Here is an 18,939-nt window from a genome sequence, read left to right as displayed (position 1 = left end):
CAAATGAATCCAAAGAGTAAATATTTATCAAACCCCTTTATATGCAAAACACTCATTTAGTCACTCAAAAACTACATATAAAACTCTTTGCTAAGTACCTTAGATACAGCCTAAATAAGATAAACCCAGTCCTTGCTCATCCTGAAATTAACAATCTAATGGAAGGCTATTTAAGTTATTGGCAATATAACTAGAGCAACAACTTCTATTTATAAAACTGTGGTCTGGAAAATAAATTCTATGAAGGATTACAGGAAGCATGAAGACAACAGGGACTCTAAACAAATCACAAAGTGAGTGGCAGGGACAGTCATCCACTCCAGACAGAGGACTCAGAACATATTTCAGGACAGGAGAACCTAGGAAGGAAGGCCTTACCAAGGTAGAAGGTGAGTAAAAGGTGGGTGGAACTCAGTTAGGCAGGAGAAATGGGGAAGGCATCACTGGTGGAAGGCAAAGCTTGAGAAAAGGTGAGACCTGACTTGTCCATGGGTGTTTTGCAGGGAAATTTAAAATAATCAGAACAGACTTCTGGCCAGCTTTTTATCTCTTACAAATCACTAAACTTTGCATTCAAGAACAAAAAAGAAAGAAAGAAGAGAGGGAAGATCCTACAACCATTTATAGGCCCTTACCCCTATAGCAAGTGACCAGTGAACTCAAAAGATAGACTTCACACTTTATTAACACAAAGCTTTTCAAGGATCTTCTAACCTGATGTTTGCTTGATAATAATAGCATAAAAATGTATGGTGAATTCCCTAAACTTGTAAACATGTAAACTGTATTTACAATGGGTTTTTCCAATGTATTTTTAGCTGATCTGAACATCCTGATAACTCAACCAGGAAAACAAGGGTTATGATCACCAATCTTAAACATGGAAAATTTGACTCAAAGGAGTACCTTATCTACAGATATCAAAGCAGAGAAATCAGAACTAGTATGCAGTCAGGGCTGGGCTGAGGGTAAGGTGAGTCTGATGTAGATGTAAAGAGGGACCTTATCTTTTTTCTTAATTTTGAAATTTTGTCTATCAAGGATTTTTTTTAGCTAATTTTGATTTTTTTTGCAAGTATTGCATTAAATATTATTTATCTTGATTACTGAGTTTTTTGGCACTCTTAGATTTTACATCCAAGGCAGATGCCTCAATTGCTTCTGTTAATCCTGACTCTATTAAGTAATATGATTCTTGAACCAGTGCTATTAAATGACTGTGTACTACTGCTAGTTAAATACCCTGCTCACTCAGATTCTGGCTGCAAAGAGAAATATACAATATAGGCAAATACAATGCTTGCCCTGATTGTTCAGAGCCTTAATATACCAAGTCATTAATATACCTTAAAAACATACAAGGTGTTGTAACCTATTAACCACATGCTAATCACAACCCAATTTAGCATAATAGGAAAATATTGGTTCTAGCAAATTTAGAAAGGTTTTCAGCCACATTTCTCCAATAAGATAAAAGTTTATAATTATAATTTGATTGAATACATAACCTTTGTCAAGTCTTTCATGGTTAACTTAATAGAATTCCCCAGACTTAATGTAAACAAACCCAACCAAACAGACCATGTACTTGAGTGGTTTTGTCTACTTACTATAATAAGGAAAAAATGACTTTAGAAACTGAAATTAGGTTCCCAAGAAGCCCAAGTATTATGACCACTATGGCACTGATAAAAGATTTTTTTTGAATTATAAGAACTTGTTATGCTAATGTTTTAATAACAGCTACTTTCAAGGAATGCTTGAAGTCAACAATCTTACTCTCTAACTGGTTCACGGGGAAAAAAAAAATCTGTGGTATTAAAAACATATTGGAAGGAGCTCTTCCATTAAGAGGTTTTTTTCCTGCAGGCAGAAACAAGGAACTAATCATACCATCTAATTTCTCAATCATTCTGCTGTAAACATCCAGCCCCCTTTAATGGAAGTAATTAATATTTAAATAACCAGGGTAGTTACAACTTCTTTTGTCAGCAAATGTTGACTCAAAGATGTTAAAGAAAGAAAGGTGAAATTGGTCTTGTTTTAACTGACAAATCTAACACATAAAGGCAAGAATTGGGTCAACTTAGGAGTCCCCGTTAACATTTAATCAAATAACTATTAGAGTCCTGGTTTCCCATGTAGGTGAATTAAAAAAACAACATACTTCATTCCACTGTTTCATTTAATGGTCAGAGTTCCTGGACTGTGCTTAGCTGTCATCTCTCTTGATGAAAATGAAAGTCATATCATGAATGGAGTAATTTTTTTCCTTCACTTCTTTCACTAACGTATTTTGCCTATCCTAAATTAGCCAAAGTCTTTTCATTTATTGAACATTTTTTGAGTCCTTTCTAAACTAATAAACTCTGTATTGGAAGTTATTGCCCGCAGAGAGTGAAAAAATTATTAACCCTACACTGTCTACTTGAAGTGATATGAAAACATTGGTGCTATTTCCAGTTCAAATACATCTTACTGAAGGATACAGGCAGACTGCTCCTCTTAATAAATGTTCAGAAACAGAATAAAATATATGTAAGTACAAAACAATATTGGCAGAATCAAATATGCTAAAGGTCAAAATCTGTGATTCACTATAACTGTCTTACTGCGTGTATGTGCTAAGTCACTTCAGTTGTATTCGACTCTTTGTGACCCTATGGACTACAGCCTGCCAGGCTCCCCTATCTGCGGGGATTCTCTAGGCAAGAATCCTGAAGTGGGTTGCCATGCCCTCCTCCAGAGGATCTTCCCGACCCAGGGATTGAACCCACATCTCTTATGTTTCCTGCATTAGCAGGCAAGTTCTTTACCACTAGCACCACCTGTGAAGCCCAAAACCTTCTTACTAAAAACCTTAACTATTACAATTGGAAATCATGTGTACAAGATACAATTTTTTTATATCAACAAAGGTATTTATCATAGTGATAAACTGTCAACAATGTAAACAATTTAAGATAAGTTACTGTACATCAGAAAAATGGAATCATATACAGCAATTAAAATGACTCTACTGAGAATGCTTTATAAAATATACTAAAATTTTAGGTAAAGGAAAGCAAGCTATTAAATTGACTGTATAGTATATTGTCCTTATTTAATACTCATTAATAATTTCTAAATTTTCTACAATAATTAATCTTATAATTAGAAGAAAGTCATTTTTGATTTTGCTTTCTTATCAGTGAAGCAACTGGTAGGCATGGCTTGTTCCTTATTCCTTATTACTACCTGGTTATGACCTCTTGCGTTTCCTAGGAGTAAGAGTTCTGTTTGTCCTTTCAGAACAGGTTCTGTTCTCGCCAACATTCTGTGAAGATGTGTCCTGATCTCACACTGTCATAGAACCTCAGAGACTCAAAGGAAAGTTTCTCTTTGTTGAATTAAAAGGCTCTGCATTAACATGAGATGCTGTTCTAATAATAATTACTCTGATTGCCTTTATATCCAGTTCTGCCTGGAGTAGAGTCCATAACAAATGTGAATATAATTGGTTCTAAGCAAATAGCTGTTGAACTGATGGGTCTAAATAATGAATCATGATATGTTAGACATACAGGAGGTAGTATATGTTCATATGGTCCAATTTCTTCATCGCACAGTCTAGACAACTGGAACTAGAGAATAAAATATGTTGTAAGCTGTTGAGCAGCAAAACCAAGACTCAAAACCAGGATTCATTTATGGCCCTAAATCTAATCGGCTTTCCACTCACCCATCTGTGGTTGTAATCACATATATTCAAATATTTTGACTCTTATTGTCTCAATAGATAGTAATGGTCTGCTACAGTCTAAATTCATTAAATCTTTAAAGCATGTAGTACAAATAAACAAATGAATAAACAGATACATCAATAAGTAAGTCTTTCCAGAGAAATTTGGGTTTTAGAAATGACTTGTACTAATCCTGGTTCTAACATGACTCATTCACTGAACCTTGGGTAGGACAATGACTTTTCCCGGTCCCAGTCAATATGTTAAAACCAATGGTTAGATCTCCAGGAACTCAGAGTCAGCTGTTCAATGCAGCTATTGTTCAAAATTAGAGTATAAAAGCTTACCATTAAATATGTTATATTAAAAAATAAGTGATAAATACTCAAAACTCATCACTACTTAACTATTTTACCATGTTTACTATGTTTTCTATCATCTATGCTCTGGAATTATATTTTTCATATTTATCTAATTGAAAGGTTATATAATGGTTTGCTACTGTGCATTTCTTTCCAACTAGGTGTTGAGTAACATCTCATAGCTTGAAATCAGCCATGATGGGAGTATTTATACCATAGAAATCAGTAAACACCATAAATCAAGGCTTCCCTGGCCACCCTACCCCAGAGAACTCTGATATTCAACATTTATTACCTGCTCATGTGAGTCTCATGTTTCTTACTTGAAAACTGAGCTGGAACTACTTTCCATCAACTCACATCCCAGTTCCAATGGAAATGATCAGAAGAGACAAAAAGGGAAAATCCCGCCAAGCTGTCACCTGTGTGTAGAAGCAACCAGTTAATATGCTCAGATAGGCAAGGCTTTGAGAAAAGAAATCCAAGAAAGCCACCAGAAAGTGTGTGTTCTACCAGTGAAAAGAATTAGAAACAAAAACTCCAGAATGAGACAAAGAGCAAACATGTTAAGTAGCCCTATGTTTTCTTCTCTCCTTCCCACTTCTGCAGTTTACATTATAGGTTATTCCAAAGGATAAAAGTCGTTCATGTAATAAATGTCATACCTGCAATTAAAATATTTAGGAGTCCTCTCACGTATTTAACTGCCTTGAGTACTCCCAAAACAAGAAAAACATTCCCCCGGACAAACGAACAAAAAACAGGTCAACTAGAAACAGACATTTCCATGACATTTGCAATTAAAGAAAAGTACATAAAAGTGGTCCCCCTATTTAAAAAGGATTCAGTCACCTCTCAAGATTATTCAGGCATATCCAAAGCATGTGAATCTTGAAGGGCTATTGTGCAACCCTGAATTAAATACCAACCCAAATCCCAAATCTAGCTATTTTTTGCTAAGGATTTCCACGAAAACAAATGGCAAAAGAAAACCTTTTTTTCAAGGGATCCAGTATTCGTTTTCCTTAAGGCATCATTTTACTTTCTAAAATTGATATTTGAAGCACTCTTTCCCCAGAGAGGACATAGTACATGACACACAAGGCAATGGGCAAGCTTTTGCTGAAGGGGCGCTGAGACTTACATGCCTATCTCCTTTCCACAGGCTCCCCCTCTGGCACCAGACAGTGGTGTCTAATCTTGCTAATTGAATTAGTCATCCCTATCTCTGCCACCATATCCTTGGGCTCACAGGAAAGGGAGACAAACTCAAGTTATGTGGCAGGTAGTGAATGAAAAGAATCAGGAAGAGGAGGAAATAAAACTATCTGACACTATAGTAGGGAGCTTTACTTTGAAATCTCATGCTAACCAGAAGGAAAATCTGGATGGAGGTAGGAAGTGAAAGTAGCCAATGTCCCAAAACATTAATAATAGTTTTGAAACAGGAAGCCCGCCCCCATGACCCAAGGCATCCTCATGATAATGATATCAGTAAAGTCCCCACTCATTAAATTCACCCCATGTATCAGAACTGTGCTTACTACTTTATATTTTTATTTCTAATCTTTATCAGATAAGTACTATTATCCCATTTTACAGATGAGAAATTGATCCTCAGAGAATTTAAGTTATTTGCCAGAATCTCATAGGTAGTACAGCAAAGAATTGAGGCCAGTACCAATCAATTTTCAAAGACCATTTAATAATTCCAATATTACTAATGTTGTGTTGTGTTAATTTCTTAGTTGTGTCTGACTCTGTGACCCCATGGACTATAGCCCGTCAGGCTCCTCTGTCCATGGAATTCTCCAGGCAAGAATACTGGAGTGGGTTGCCATTGCCTCCTCCAGAGGATCTTCCTGACCCAGGGGTCAAACCTGGGTCTCCTGCATTGCAGGCAGATTCTTTACCGTCTGAGCCACAAGGGAAGCCCATAATACTATTAATAGCATCTTCAAAATGAGTGATGTGCACCAGGATCTTATCTCCCTATTCAGGTGAGTTTGGAAATAACATAAGAAAATAAATTTTTTGCCAGAAGGTAAATGAGGATGAGGGAACATTCTTCCCTAAAGGTTTCAGAGGGAACAAGGCCCCAACAACACAATGATTTTGGATTTCCAGACTCCAGAAGTCTAAAATAATAAATCTGTGATGAGTTAAGCCACCCAATTTGTGGTACTTTGCTATAGCACTGCTATAAAACTGATACACGGATAGTTGGGACGACTGTGGAAGAAGCCAAGGTGGAGGGGGTAAAGGAACAAAGAGTAGAACTTAAACAGTTCTACTTTAAGTTAGTATTAAGCATCTGGGTGAGAATTCTGAGAGGTCAACAATAAAATGGGAAAGGGAAGATAGATGGATTTTACATTTAAGATATGTCTGGCATTCTGGCAAGCCAGGATTTCCCACAGAATCCTCTATAGAATACTGATTCAGCAAGATATTATTAGGTTTTATAAGGATAAAAGTTTAGGACAATCTGGGCCAAACAAATTAAAATGGGTTTCCTGGTTATATAATGACTGTTTCAGAGCCTCTCACTTACTCATGGACAGCATGTGTTTTAATTATTTCATTTATATCTGTGTCACTCTTCTCAGAAAGGCCTTAAGTCTCAAGGTTTATATAAGACAAACTCAGATGGGGAAACTTAATTTAGGTTGACTAGTTTCTCAATCACGAGGTTAAGTTTTTCAAACCCTCAACTCCACCATTAAACAGTAAAAGCTCAAATTTGAAGCCAGATCTGCTGCTGCTGCTGCGGCTGCTAAGTCGCCTCAGTTGTGTCTGACTTTGTGCGACCCCATAGACGGCAGCCCACCAGGCTCCACCATCCCTGGGATTCTCCAGGCAAGAACACTGGTGTGGGCTGCAATTTGCTTCTCCAATGCATGAAAGTGAAAAATAAAAGTGAGAAGTGAAAGTGAAGTCGCTCAGTCGCGTCCGACTCTTAGCGACCCCAAGGACTGCCGCCCACCAGGCTCCTCTGTCCATGGGATTTTCCAGGCAAGAGTACTGGAGTGGGGTGCCATTGCCTCCTCCAGCCAGATCTAGATGAGTCCAAAGTCCATATACTTTTCATATTGTTGTTCAGTTGCTATGTCTGTCCAACTCTTTGCAATCCCATGGACTGCAGCATGCCAGGTTTCCCTGTCTTTCACTATCTCCCAGTTTGCTGAAATTCATGTCCATTGATATGGTGATGCCATTCAACCATCTCATCCTCTATCACTCTCTTCTCCTCCTGCCCTTAACCTTTCCCAGCGTCAGGATCTTTTCCAATGAGTCAGCTCTTTGCATCAGGTGGCCAAAGTATTGGAGCTTAAGCTTCAGCATCACTCTTTCCAATGAATATTCAGGGTTGATTTCATATATATCATTATGTAAATGACATAGTACAACAAAATCTGCCTCCATGCAACTTTTGACAAAAAAGCAGAATTCTGGGTTAACTGGATTATCTTGGCATGCCATTTGCAAGATTTATAGGTGCTAAAATTGTGAGTGCTTTAAGGGCATGTTTATTTGCAAAAAAGTGAAACTCGCACGCCCAGAAATTGCTTCAAAATTAATTTCTAGCCTCCTTACATTTGGAAAATAATTCTAGGGGGATGGCTGAAGTCCTCAATCCTTTAAGACTCATGGCAAAAGAAATGTTTTCCGCTGAGAAATTCTTTTTGCTGAAGTAAATGTAGTCCTATTTTTTTTTAGAATGAACCTTTTTTCTATCTATTATGACTAAATTTTTCATAAAAAAAATCAGGATACACAATGTGGCAAATACAAGGATAAAACTGGGTATAATGGATAAGAGTATTTTGTGTGAGGATGGTCCTAGGAAATCTTTCAATGTCATCACCTTAAGCCATCACTTGTCACTAAAGTGAAAAAAAACTAACTCCTCCTTGATTTTAAAGGAGACAATGTTGTCATTGGGGGCAATCCCCACGCAAGCACTTAGATCATCTCAGTGCTTCCCTCATCTCTTCTGCACACATTATCTCATTGGATCCTCACCATCACTCTTGAAAGGAGCTAATGCAGCTCTTCAACAGAGACTCAGGTGGATGGAGCAAATTCCCAAGGAGTAATACTCTAGTTGGTAGCAGAGCTGGGACAAGACCCCAAGTTCACTGGACTGGTCATTCATTTGATAAACAAATATATGCTAGCTCCTATGGAGTTTAGCTCTACTATGCGCAGGACTCCAGTGCAGGCACAGAAAACAAAAGAGACAAAGTGTCTGCCTTCATGAAGCTTCCCACATAAAGGAGACAAGAAAGAGGAAAGCTATTAAGAATATCAAAGCAGGGTAAAGGGGTAGAGAGAGATGGTGGGGGAGTGGTATTTTTAGATCGGGTGATCAGGGGAGGCCCCTCTGAGGAGGTGACATATGAGAAGATCTGAAGGTACTGGAGAGTTTCAAGTGACTATCTAGAGAGAAGAGAGTTCCAGGCTGAAGAATGCTGCTGCTGCATTCTTGTCCAACTCTGTGCAACCCCATAGACGGCAGCCCACCAGGCTCCTCGGTCCCTGGAACTCTCCAGGCAAGAACACTGGAGTGGGTTGCCATTTCCTTCTCCAATGCACGCACTCACGCTAAGTCACTTCAGTCATGTCCGACTCTGTGCGACCCTATGGACAGAAGCCCACCAGGCTCCTCTGTCCACGGGATTCTCTAGGCAAGAATACTGGAGTGGGTTGCCATTTCCTTCTCCAAGGCTGGAGAATAGTGATGGCAAAGACCCATTAACTAGAGAAATCAGGATGGGAGCCAGGATGGCAGCAGCATGAGAGTGATGCGGAGGGTGTACAAACGGGATCAGGTATCAGATCATGCAGGGTGTTGAAGGCCAACATGTATTTGGGGGGCTCACTTCTTCCCAGCTCTGATGTTTCCATCATTGATAAGGCTGGCGTCTTGCCACCCTCTTGTTCATTCTGAGGAGGGTAGGATGAGAGGGAGAAAGATTTATCAGATAGATAAATGCGGATAAATTGGGCATGTTGGGCTCAGCTCTCCCGGTCTTTCCCCAGGAAATAGTGCTTTCTGTTTCCACACGTGGGCTGTGCGTGTCTGTGCAAGTCTTCTCTAGTCTGGCCTTTAGTCCACTTGCCTAGAAGTAAGAGCACCAACTCAACCCAGTCACTTTTAGTAAGAAAGGTAATATTTTACCCTCCACCTGCCTTGCTCTTTTGTCATCTCAATTACCCCAGACCTCAGGCAACAGCAAAAAGTTTGCTATTTGGGGAGGCTCCTTCAGAAACTCCAACAGAATGGAATTTGGGCTTTATGCTAAGGATAATGGGCTGGAATTTTTTCCCACTACACCCTCCTGTCTCTATTATTCTGCAAACATTTCATCATATATGTGATTGAAAAAAGAAGTGGTTACTAGTATCAGTTTCACTCATATATCAAGAATTTGAAGTACCCTACAGTCTGGCTTGCCCACACCAGCCTTGGAAAGTTATGAAAATGGATGGTGACAAATTATTTCTAAAATCAAACCATCCAAAATATCTTCACACAGATAATAAAAGGGCAACAAAGTCACAACCAGACTATTCAGCAATAACAAAAGGATGCAGTTCTGAATCATCTCATTAAATATCCTAAAATCAAGTGTGATAGCATCTTAAGTGGAGACAACAGAAAAAGCCGACAGACTTGTTCATCTGGTTCTTGAGCCATGGAAACACCCTCTATTACTGCTTCTTTAGCAATTACTGAAAGCAAAACAAAACAAAAATATTTTCAATTTCTTACTTGCTGCATTCGGACTTGTCCACACCATCTTGCCAAAGTCATTAGTGATTTCCATGTTCCCTACTTCACAAAAAAAAAAAGTTTTGCCCATTATCTCAATTGACTTCTTTGACACAGTGACATTATCCCTTCGGTAAATTCTAGAATGTTCTCCTTCATGGTTCCCTCTTCTTCTGTCTTCCTTTAAATACTGGGTTTGTCAAGAATCTATTCTTGGTCCACAGCTTATCTCACTCCACACACTCTCTCCATGGTGGTCTCATCACTTTGAGTAGCACTTTCTATTGACACCACTCAAAATAGTAGTTCCTCTTAAAAGCTGTGGGCTCATCTATTCAGCTGCCTGCTGAACATTTTCACCTGATGTCCCATGGGCATATTAAACTCAACTTGTCAAAATGAAGCCTAATTTGTCTGCTAAAACAGTGAACTGAACACATTTGTTTCTGCTTCTTCATGAAACCCTGCTAAAGTGAAAAAGATACTTTTAAAGGTATAAATCCCATGCCCGCCCAAATAGAAAAAACAAAAGCAAATATAGCAAATCAAATTTTGTTGCTGTTAGATGGAGTGTGGGACTAACATGTACACGTGTGTGTGCATGCATGTGCTTAGTCATGTCCAACTCTTTGTGACCCTATGGACTGTAGCCCACCAGGCTCCTCTGTCCAGGGGATTTTCCATGCAAGAATACTGGAGTGGGTTGCCATTTCCTCCTCCAAAGGATCTTCCCAACCCAGGGATCAAACCCATGTCTCCTGTATCTCCTGCAATGCACACAGATTCTTTACTACTGACCCACTGGGGAAGCCCTCACACATACACATTGCTAAATTTAAAACAGATAAACAATAAGAACCTACTGTATAGCACAGGGAACTCTGCGCCCTGTAATATCCTAAACGGGAAAAGAATTCGAAAGAGAACAGACACGTTTACATATAACTGAATCACTCTGCTGTACCTCCGAAACTGACACAATATTGTTAATCAACTATGCTCCAATATAAAATAAAAATATTAAAAAGTGAACAAATCATTTGCAGATAATGAAACCAGAATACAAATAAGAAACAAACTAATTAATTCACATTACAAACACAGAAAGGTTCAAAAATAGTACTGGATACAAACAGGGTAAAAGTGAGGCGTGGGGCTGAAAACAGAGGAAACTCTATAAGAGCAGGTAGAGCTTCAGATGCCCTTCCCCACTCCATCAGGGGAAAGAAGAGACTTAATCTATAGAAAAATTATTCTTTGGGAAATTAAACTAGAGAAATTCTTGTATTGGAAATACGAAACAGAAAAAGTTGGGAATGAGGCACTCAATTGAAAACCAAGAGAAAGTCTACCTACTGACATACCCCAAACATGCCCCTTAACACTCAGCTCTAAGAAAACTGTCCCTGAAGCTCTCCATGTCTCCACCTCTCACCCTGTGCAGGAGACTGAAGGATTAGTCTCTGGAATAAGTGAAGCATCTTAAAGAAAGGACCTATACATATGGACACGTGAGGTCCTCCAATGAAAATTCTTGGAACCACCAATCAATTTCAGGGAATTTCTGAAAAATCCCTTCAACACAATGGGGCTTCCAACCACAAACTCAATTTCTCATACTTAATATAAACCAGACTGCAAAGAGCCACTGGACATTGGAAGAAAGCCTCTAATTTGACAAAAAAAAAGGAAGAAAGAAACTATTTGAAGAAAAAACTCAGGAAAAAACTGTAATGCATAAAACAGAACAGCTCTTCAAAAACAAAAACTATCTTTCAGGAGGTAAGAAAAGACATTGCATTCATTAAACAATAGAATGTTACATGAAGAAGGAACAAACAGCAAGAATGTGCTCCTGAAAATTAAAACTAGGTCACAGTAATTTTAAAATTTTGATAAAAGAGTAGAACAGTAAAGTCAAAGAAATCTTGCGCAAAATACATCTAAAGGAGAAACAGGACTTTAAAAAATAGGAGTAAAAAACAATAGGAAAACTAAGAAGTCAGTTCTGGAAGACCAATCTCTGACTAATGGCAGCTCTAGAAAAAAAAGGCAGATAAAATTCAGGGTATGAAATTATTAAAGAAATAATACAAAAACATTTAGCAGAGGTGCAGACATGATTTCCAGATTTAAAGGCATCATCAGGTTCTTGGATCAAGGAACAGAAAGACATAGAACAAATTCCAAAAATAAAGAGACTACAGCAAATTTGAGAGAAAAAAGAGAGACGAGGAAAAAACAGAGGTAGTATATAAAAAGAATCAAGAACAAAAATGGCACTGGACTAAACAGCAGCAATGGCAGCTAAAAGACATTGTAGGAAAAATGCCTTTTTTGTGGAAGAAGGCGAGGGTGGGATGTTTAGAGAGAACAGCATCAAAACATGTATACTATCAAGGGTGAAACAGATCACCAGCCCAGGTTGGATGCATGAGACAAGTGCTCGGGCCTGGTGCACTGGGAAGACCCAGAGGGATGGGGTGGACAGGGAGGTGGGAGGGGGGATCAGGATGGGGAATACATGTAAATCCATGGCTGATTCATGTCAATGTATGACAAAAACCACTACAATATTGTAAAGTAATTAGCCTTCAACTAATAAAAATAAATGGAAAAAAAATGCTTAGAGGAAAATTATTTTCAAACTAGAATTGTATACTCAGCCAAACTATCAAACAAAAATGATTATAAATTAAAGAAATATTCAAGTACACATAAAGCCTCAAAAAATTGACTCATATATCACTTCTCAGAAAGCTACCAACATATGTGTTCCCCCAACACAAGACAGTGAACCCCAAAGGGGAAAAACATGGGATCCCACTAACAGGGGAACTAACAAAGGAGAGGCCCCAAGATGACAGCTATGCCTGAAGAAAAATCAGTGCAGACTGAAGCAGTTACATGGAAGAATCCAGGGAAGATCCTTAAGAAAAAAATAAAAATCAATAGATATTGATATGGTTCCATCTCTGGGTCAGGAAGATCCCCTGGAGAAGGAAGTGGCAACCCACTCTAGTATTCTTGCCTGGAGAATCCCATGGAGAGAGAATCTGGTGGGCTACAGACCATGGAGTTGCAAAGAGTTGGACAGGACTGAACGACTAATACTTTCTCACACACAAACACACACACACACACACACACACACGTATATAAATGTATATATATGACTGGTTACTTCATGACTTTTGTGAAAAATCACATCTAAGGATACTAGAGTTCTCTCTCTGCAGGTTTGGACAGAAGTTCTGATAGTGGCATAGAAAACTAAACAATCTGAAAAGAGGCAATTATTAACTCAATGAAGAATATCAAATCATACAAGAAAGGCACTGCAATCAATGTACACTACTTAGCTCAGTAGTGAGCAATACTTATACAATCAGTATAGTAAACAGAAGATATGGAGTATAGCAGCAACAAAAAATTCTGCAACGCTTTGAACAGGGCAGAGGGTAGGAAAGCTGGGGTATAATGTGTGTAAGAATACTAAATTCTGACTTTGCTTAGTAGGAGTTAATAGGAAATACCTCAGACTGATAAAAAGTGTACCTCTAAAACCAATAAATCAAGAAACAGACTAAGCAGATTACTTAGAAATGTAAAGTTAAAGACAAGAAGAAACAGGTAAAAGAGTATGGAAGGAGACCTCAGAGATAAGGGAAGGTTGGGGAGTGGTCAGACAGAGGACTAAAATTTTTTGTTATGAAAATTTTAATAAGACTTGGATTTTTAACTTATGTAGGTGAATTATGCTGACAAATATCAAAATCAGAAAAAGGAAGAACAAATATTAGGGCAGAAATAAATGAAATAGAGACTTTGAAAATATCAGTGAAACTAGGAGCTGGATTTTTGAAAAGATAAATAAAATTGACAGCCTTTTAGCCTGACTTATCAAAAAAAAAGAGGGGGGTCAAAATAAATAACATTTAAAATGAGAGAGGAAGACATTACTGTCAATATCACAGAAATACAAATAATCATAAGAGAACACTCCAGATAATTATATACCAACATATTGGTCAATCTAGAAGAAATGGATTGATTCCTAGAAACATACAATCTTCCAAGATTGAATCAGGAAGAAAGAGAAAATCTGGACAGACCAATTACTAGTGTGGACATTGACCAGTAATCAAAAACCTCCCAATAAATAAAGGTCCAGGACAGATGACTTCACAGGGAAATTCTAACAAACATTTATAGAAGACTTTATACCTATCCTTCTCAAACTATTCCAAAAAGTTGAAGAGGAGAGAATATTTCCAAACTCATTCTATGAGGCTAGCATTACCCTGATACCAAAACCACTTTGTCAACAGGTACATCCTTGAGGAAATCAATTCACTTCTCTCTCTAGACCTCACTTCCTTCATTTCCAAGTTATGGGGGTTAGATGTACTATATAATTCCCAACATGTCCTCCTGTCTTGGAATTTCTAGGATTCTAAAAAGTAGCCAAAGATAGGGATAAAACTGCTGCAGGTTCTGAGGCACAGTGATGATTCCTGCAGGCTACCCCAATGAAAGAACTTTCACGTCTATTCTGGGTGAACTTAACATTTCAGTGTCTGCAAGGCTGGAAATCAGTGAAAGGCTATTTTTGGTCTATGCTACAAGACGTTTACATTTACTGAGCATAGAATTTTTTTAAAAACCTATCACCAAATTCTAAATCAGTGGCTTCCAGTAAGTTTATACTGAAACAAAAGTCTCAGACTTTCTAGATACTAACATATAGGTGCTGGGTTACAGTGAACTGCAGAAAGAATCTTGGTTTCATAGCAAGTGCTGCAGTCTCCCAGTTCTCAAGGTGCCTGTACAATAGTACAAGAGGTTCACTCTCCTCCAAGTCAAGTTAATTCTACAAACATTCTGGTACTCAGAGGAGGAGAAAAAAAAATTATTTCCAGTTGATTTCTTGATTGCTAATAACATTCTTTGAAGGAAATGGTAACCTACTCCAGTATTCTTGCCTGGGAAATCCCAAGGACAGAGGAGCCTGGAGGGCTACAGTGCATGGGGTCACAAAAGAATAGGACATGATTTAGGACTAAACAACAACAATAACATTCTTCATCAAGAAACTTAGGCAGAAAATATTTCGTTTTCAGAACTAGCTATTACTGCCGTCCCCGTGTGTCAAATATTAAACTCTACATGGCTCCAGATGGGTTCATCTTTTTTTTTTTTCATTTTAATTTATTCTGTGTAGTTTAAAGTGAAAGTTAAACATAATACAGACAAACCACAGACACTTTAGATATAGTGTTGGCCATTATTAGAACAGTAACAGTGAATAATCAATTTACACAGACTCTTCATCTCTAATTTTACATGTCATTAGACAAAGGTTAACTTTCTACATTTTCTGTGGCCCACCTTGGGAGATTACCAGCTTTACCCCAGTTAGGGCAACAATCACATTCCTGGATCCTGCAAACGTGGAGGCCTCTCCACATTCTTTCTCCATACAAAGAGTTTTCTCTTCTTTAACAGAACTCAATGCATTAGGGATTTTTCTGGGCATAAACTAAAGCACAAAATACTTTGCTCAAACTTGTGGGGGTGTCAAAGATTAAAAAGGTATAGAACTTACCTTCAGGAAAAGAAGGCAGGCATGCACCAAAACCCAGTATCTGCCAGCAGACTGGATGAGTTCTGCAATAAGGGACAAGAAACGTCATCCTCTAAGCCACTACTGATAAACACAAGGCTTACTCAAGTCCTCACTAGCTGATCACCTCACTCCCAATGCCAATCCTATTGCTCACTGTGCCACTGGCTACTTCCAATTTCAAGAACAAAGGATAAAGAGAACAGATAGACACATCAGAGTCAATTACGATAAATTACAGTCAATATAAATTCTGCTGTAAGCCCCATTACCTATCCCACTCTCTCTCTAAAGCCTCGGGATGGAAGGAAAGTAAGGAAAAAGGAGAACATGACTTTAGGTATGTAAGCAAGTGGGACAATGGGAAAAGCAGAAGACTGATAGAGTGAAACAAGCAGGTAAACAAATAAAAAAGAGAGTTTTTCTTTCTTAGCACTTCCCAGGTGGTGCTAATAGTAAAGAACCTGCCTGCCAATGCAGGAGACATAAGAGACACGGGTTTGAGCCATAGGTTGGGAAGATAATCTGGAGTAGGGTATGGCAACCCACTCCAGTATTTTTGCCTGGAGAATCCCACGGGCAGAGGAGGCTGGAAGCCTACAGTCCATAGGGTTGCAAAGAGCCACACAGGACCAAAGCGACTTAGCATAGCGTAGAGGACTGAGGTGTGATCTTCAGAAGAATCAGTAAAGTGATTGTTAAGCTCAACCTTAGCAGGTGGGATTTCTGAGACGGTTTGACTCTTCCTGCAGAGTTAAAGAAGTTGGGTGACACAGACAGCTAGTTGTTGAGAACAGACTGGTAGTTGCCAATAGAGAAGTGGGGTGGGGCTGGATGGATTCAGAGTGTGGGATGCAAACTATTATATACAGGATGGATAAACAAGGTCCTACTGTATAGCACAGAGAGCTTTATTCAATATCCTCGGATAGACCATAATGGAAAGAAGAATGTGAAAAAATGTATATATATATATAACTGGATCACTTTGCTATACAGCAGAAATCTGCACAACAAGGTAAATCAACTATATTTCAAAGAAATACATTTTAAAAAAAGAAGTTAAGTGAAAATAAGACAGTGCCAGAGGGCAGATACCCGACTGAAAATAACCAATTTTGGTTTGAGCTTTCCTCTGAATTATCTACTAAACCAAAGGGGTGATAGGAAGGAACTCACATGTTCAAACATGTGATATAATGCCTGGCACACAGTCAGTCAGCATTTGGGAAGGTCATACAGTCCAATGGGAGGAACACAGAGAATTTAGACACAACTTCAAATGTGGCTCTGGCACTTAAAAACTCTGTACCGTTAGACAAAGTACCTGCGTACTGAGTGGACCTACACTACCACTCACTGTTATGATGACAATGATACATGTGCATATATAAATTCATATGCAATACTGCAGAGAGACAAAAGACAGTCCCGGCCCTCGCTTTCTAATTGAGACCAAAAAGCAGCCCCTAACCACGGAATAGATGCTAATTAAATCTAATTTCCCTTGCTTAGTCAGTACTAAATTATAATAAGATGGGTTTACAGAGCTGAGCATTTATTCAGCACATAGAGCACATACAAAAGTACTAATATAAAAAGGGAGAGGGAAGTTTTGGTTGCTAAACATTTGGATAAAGGCTTGGTGACCAGGCATTCACAATGCATGTCCCACCTGAGGTTTCATCTGGAAAGTACGGCCACCATCATGACAGGTTGATATGGTTCCCAGATTAAGTAGGAGCTGCTTTGTGAAAAGATAGACAAATTCATTAGATTACCTAGATGCCTGGTATTCAGAAATGGCTTACATGGATAAAGCACTGTATACTCTAAAAGTCTTGGATAAAAAAGTATTTCATTTTCTCTCTTCCCTATCCTCTGTCATTTATTTCTCCACCCTCTTTTCACAGCCTTTCTCCACACCGTGCCTCCTGCAGTGGGAATAGGAAAGACATCACTCTACTTACATAGGTATGTTCTTTAGATTGACTGTTGTAAGCTGTCAAGGAGAACAGCGGTACAACAACGCTGTTGATAGAATCATCATTAAAATATTGGATACAAACTGATTATTGAACACCTATGTTTTTCTGTTCCAAGAATTCATATATAGTCAGATTTTCCTCAGGGTCTTGTCCTTTTTTTCCTCCATCTGTAAACTCTCATTCAACCACCCCTGGATCACTAACGGCTAATCCAGAATTTTGTTTCATCCTGACCTTGCTACTGGGTTCCCCACTCTCAGTAGAGGCTCCTCCACATGGGTACTGAATTGGTCCCTCAAACCCATGGTGTCTTATGGCAAAACATCAACATCCCTCTTGAACTCCCCCTTCCTCTGACTTCCCGATTCTTAAGAACACCAAAGGCTCTAAAACCGAGTCCAAGTGTCAAGTCACAGGCAAAGTCCTGTCTTTCTTCCTCTTTTTCACATCTGGCATACAAGTCAACTTTCACTTGCCCTGAGGACATGTGTCAAGCCTCCTAACTTGTCTGTAAGACTTCAGGTCCTCTCCACACCAACCCAACCTAACACTGATGCTTAAGGGAGCTTTCTAAAGCACAAGACATTTCTCTCCTCAAATGCCTTCAATGGTTCCCAAATGCAACCAGAATAAAGTATAAACTTCCTGCCATGAAATTCAATGTCTCCCACAATGTGATTCTGACATAACTTTGCAGGCCAAAGTGATATGACCCCTTCATAAACTGTAAAGTGAAAGTGAAGTCGCTCAGTCGTGTCCGACTCTTTGCTAACCCATGGACTGTAGCCTACGAGGTTCCTCCATCCATGGAATCTTCCAGGCAGGAGTACTGGAGTGGACTGCCATTTCCTTCTCCAGTCATATAGTCATAAACTGTATGTTCCCACAAAATCAAGCCCTTTTTTGTTCCCTAACTTTACTTTGCCTTCTATGTCTTTACAGGTAAGCATGGCTACTGCTACTGCTAAGTCACTTCAATCGTGTCTGACTCTGTGCGACCCCATCCCTGGGATTCTCCAGGCAAGAACACTGGGGTGGGTTGCCATTTCCTTCTCCAATGCATAAAAGTGAAAAGTGAAAGTGAAGTCAGGTACAGCATAGCTCTAGGCAAATAAGAGACATTAAATCATTATCCATTGAATGACAATAGAATCTAGGTGGAAGTATACAGTACACTGTAAAATTCTCTCAACCTTTCTGAATGTTTGAAAACTTTCATAATCAGACATTGGGAAAAATATTAGTCCACGTAAGATGAAGGAATGAATCGCTTGGGTGCTGGGTTCTCCTCTCCAGATAACCATACAGGTACAAGAAGATATGCCAAGGGGTCTTTCTGACAGATAAGTAACAAAATATGGAGTTCCAAGAGGGAAAGGAGGAAGAGCTAGCCCTGGGATGCCTAAATAACTATTTTGGCCAATAAACAACCCTAGCAATTTAAAGACTGCCACTAACTAGA

At 38.8% G+C, this 18,939-nt stretch overlaps 1 protein-coding gene and 1 long non-coding RNA gene across 7 annotated transcripts in view; one reads left to right on the top strand and one right to left on the bottom strand.

Annotated features, from left to right (window-relative positions):
• Positions 1 to 18,939, bottom strand: part of CPVL (carboxypeptidase vitellogenic like) — a 129,033-nt gene that overhangs the window by 106,371 nt on the left and 3,723 nt on the right. For 4 of the 6 annotated variants that reach the window (XM_043463316.1, XM_043463313.1, XM_043463315.1 and 1 more), the window contains exon 2: positions 4,380 to 4,506. The exons of the other annotated variants lie outside the window; for them this stretch is intronic. The gene's annotated coding sequence lies outside the window, so the exon portion shown is untranslated. The remainder of the gene's footprint in view (positions 1 to 4,379; positions 4,507 to 18,939) is intronic. 6 annotated transcript variants of the gene reach the window in all.
• On the top strand, positions 313 to 18,471 carry LOC122438445. The gene is made up of 3 exons (XR_006268553.1): positions 313 to 389; positions 17,403 to 17,463; positions 18,420 to 18,471. It is a non-coding gene; the product is annotated as an uncharacterized LOC122438445 (long non-coding RNA).

Source organism: Cervus canadensis, chromosome 3 (genome assembly GCF_019320065.1).
Source record: "Cervus canadensis isolate Bull #8, Minnesota chromosome 3, ASM1932006v1, whole genome shotgun sequence".
NCBI lineage: Eukaryota > Metazoa > Chordata > Mammalia > Artiodactyla > Cervidae > Cervus > Cervus canadensis.
The sequence above is the reverse complement of the archived record's forward strand: the minus strand, read 5'-3'. Positions and strand labels throughout refer to the sequence as shown.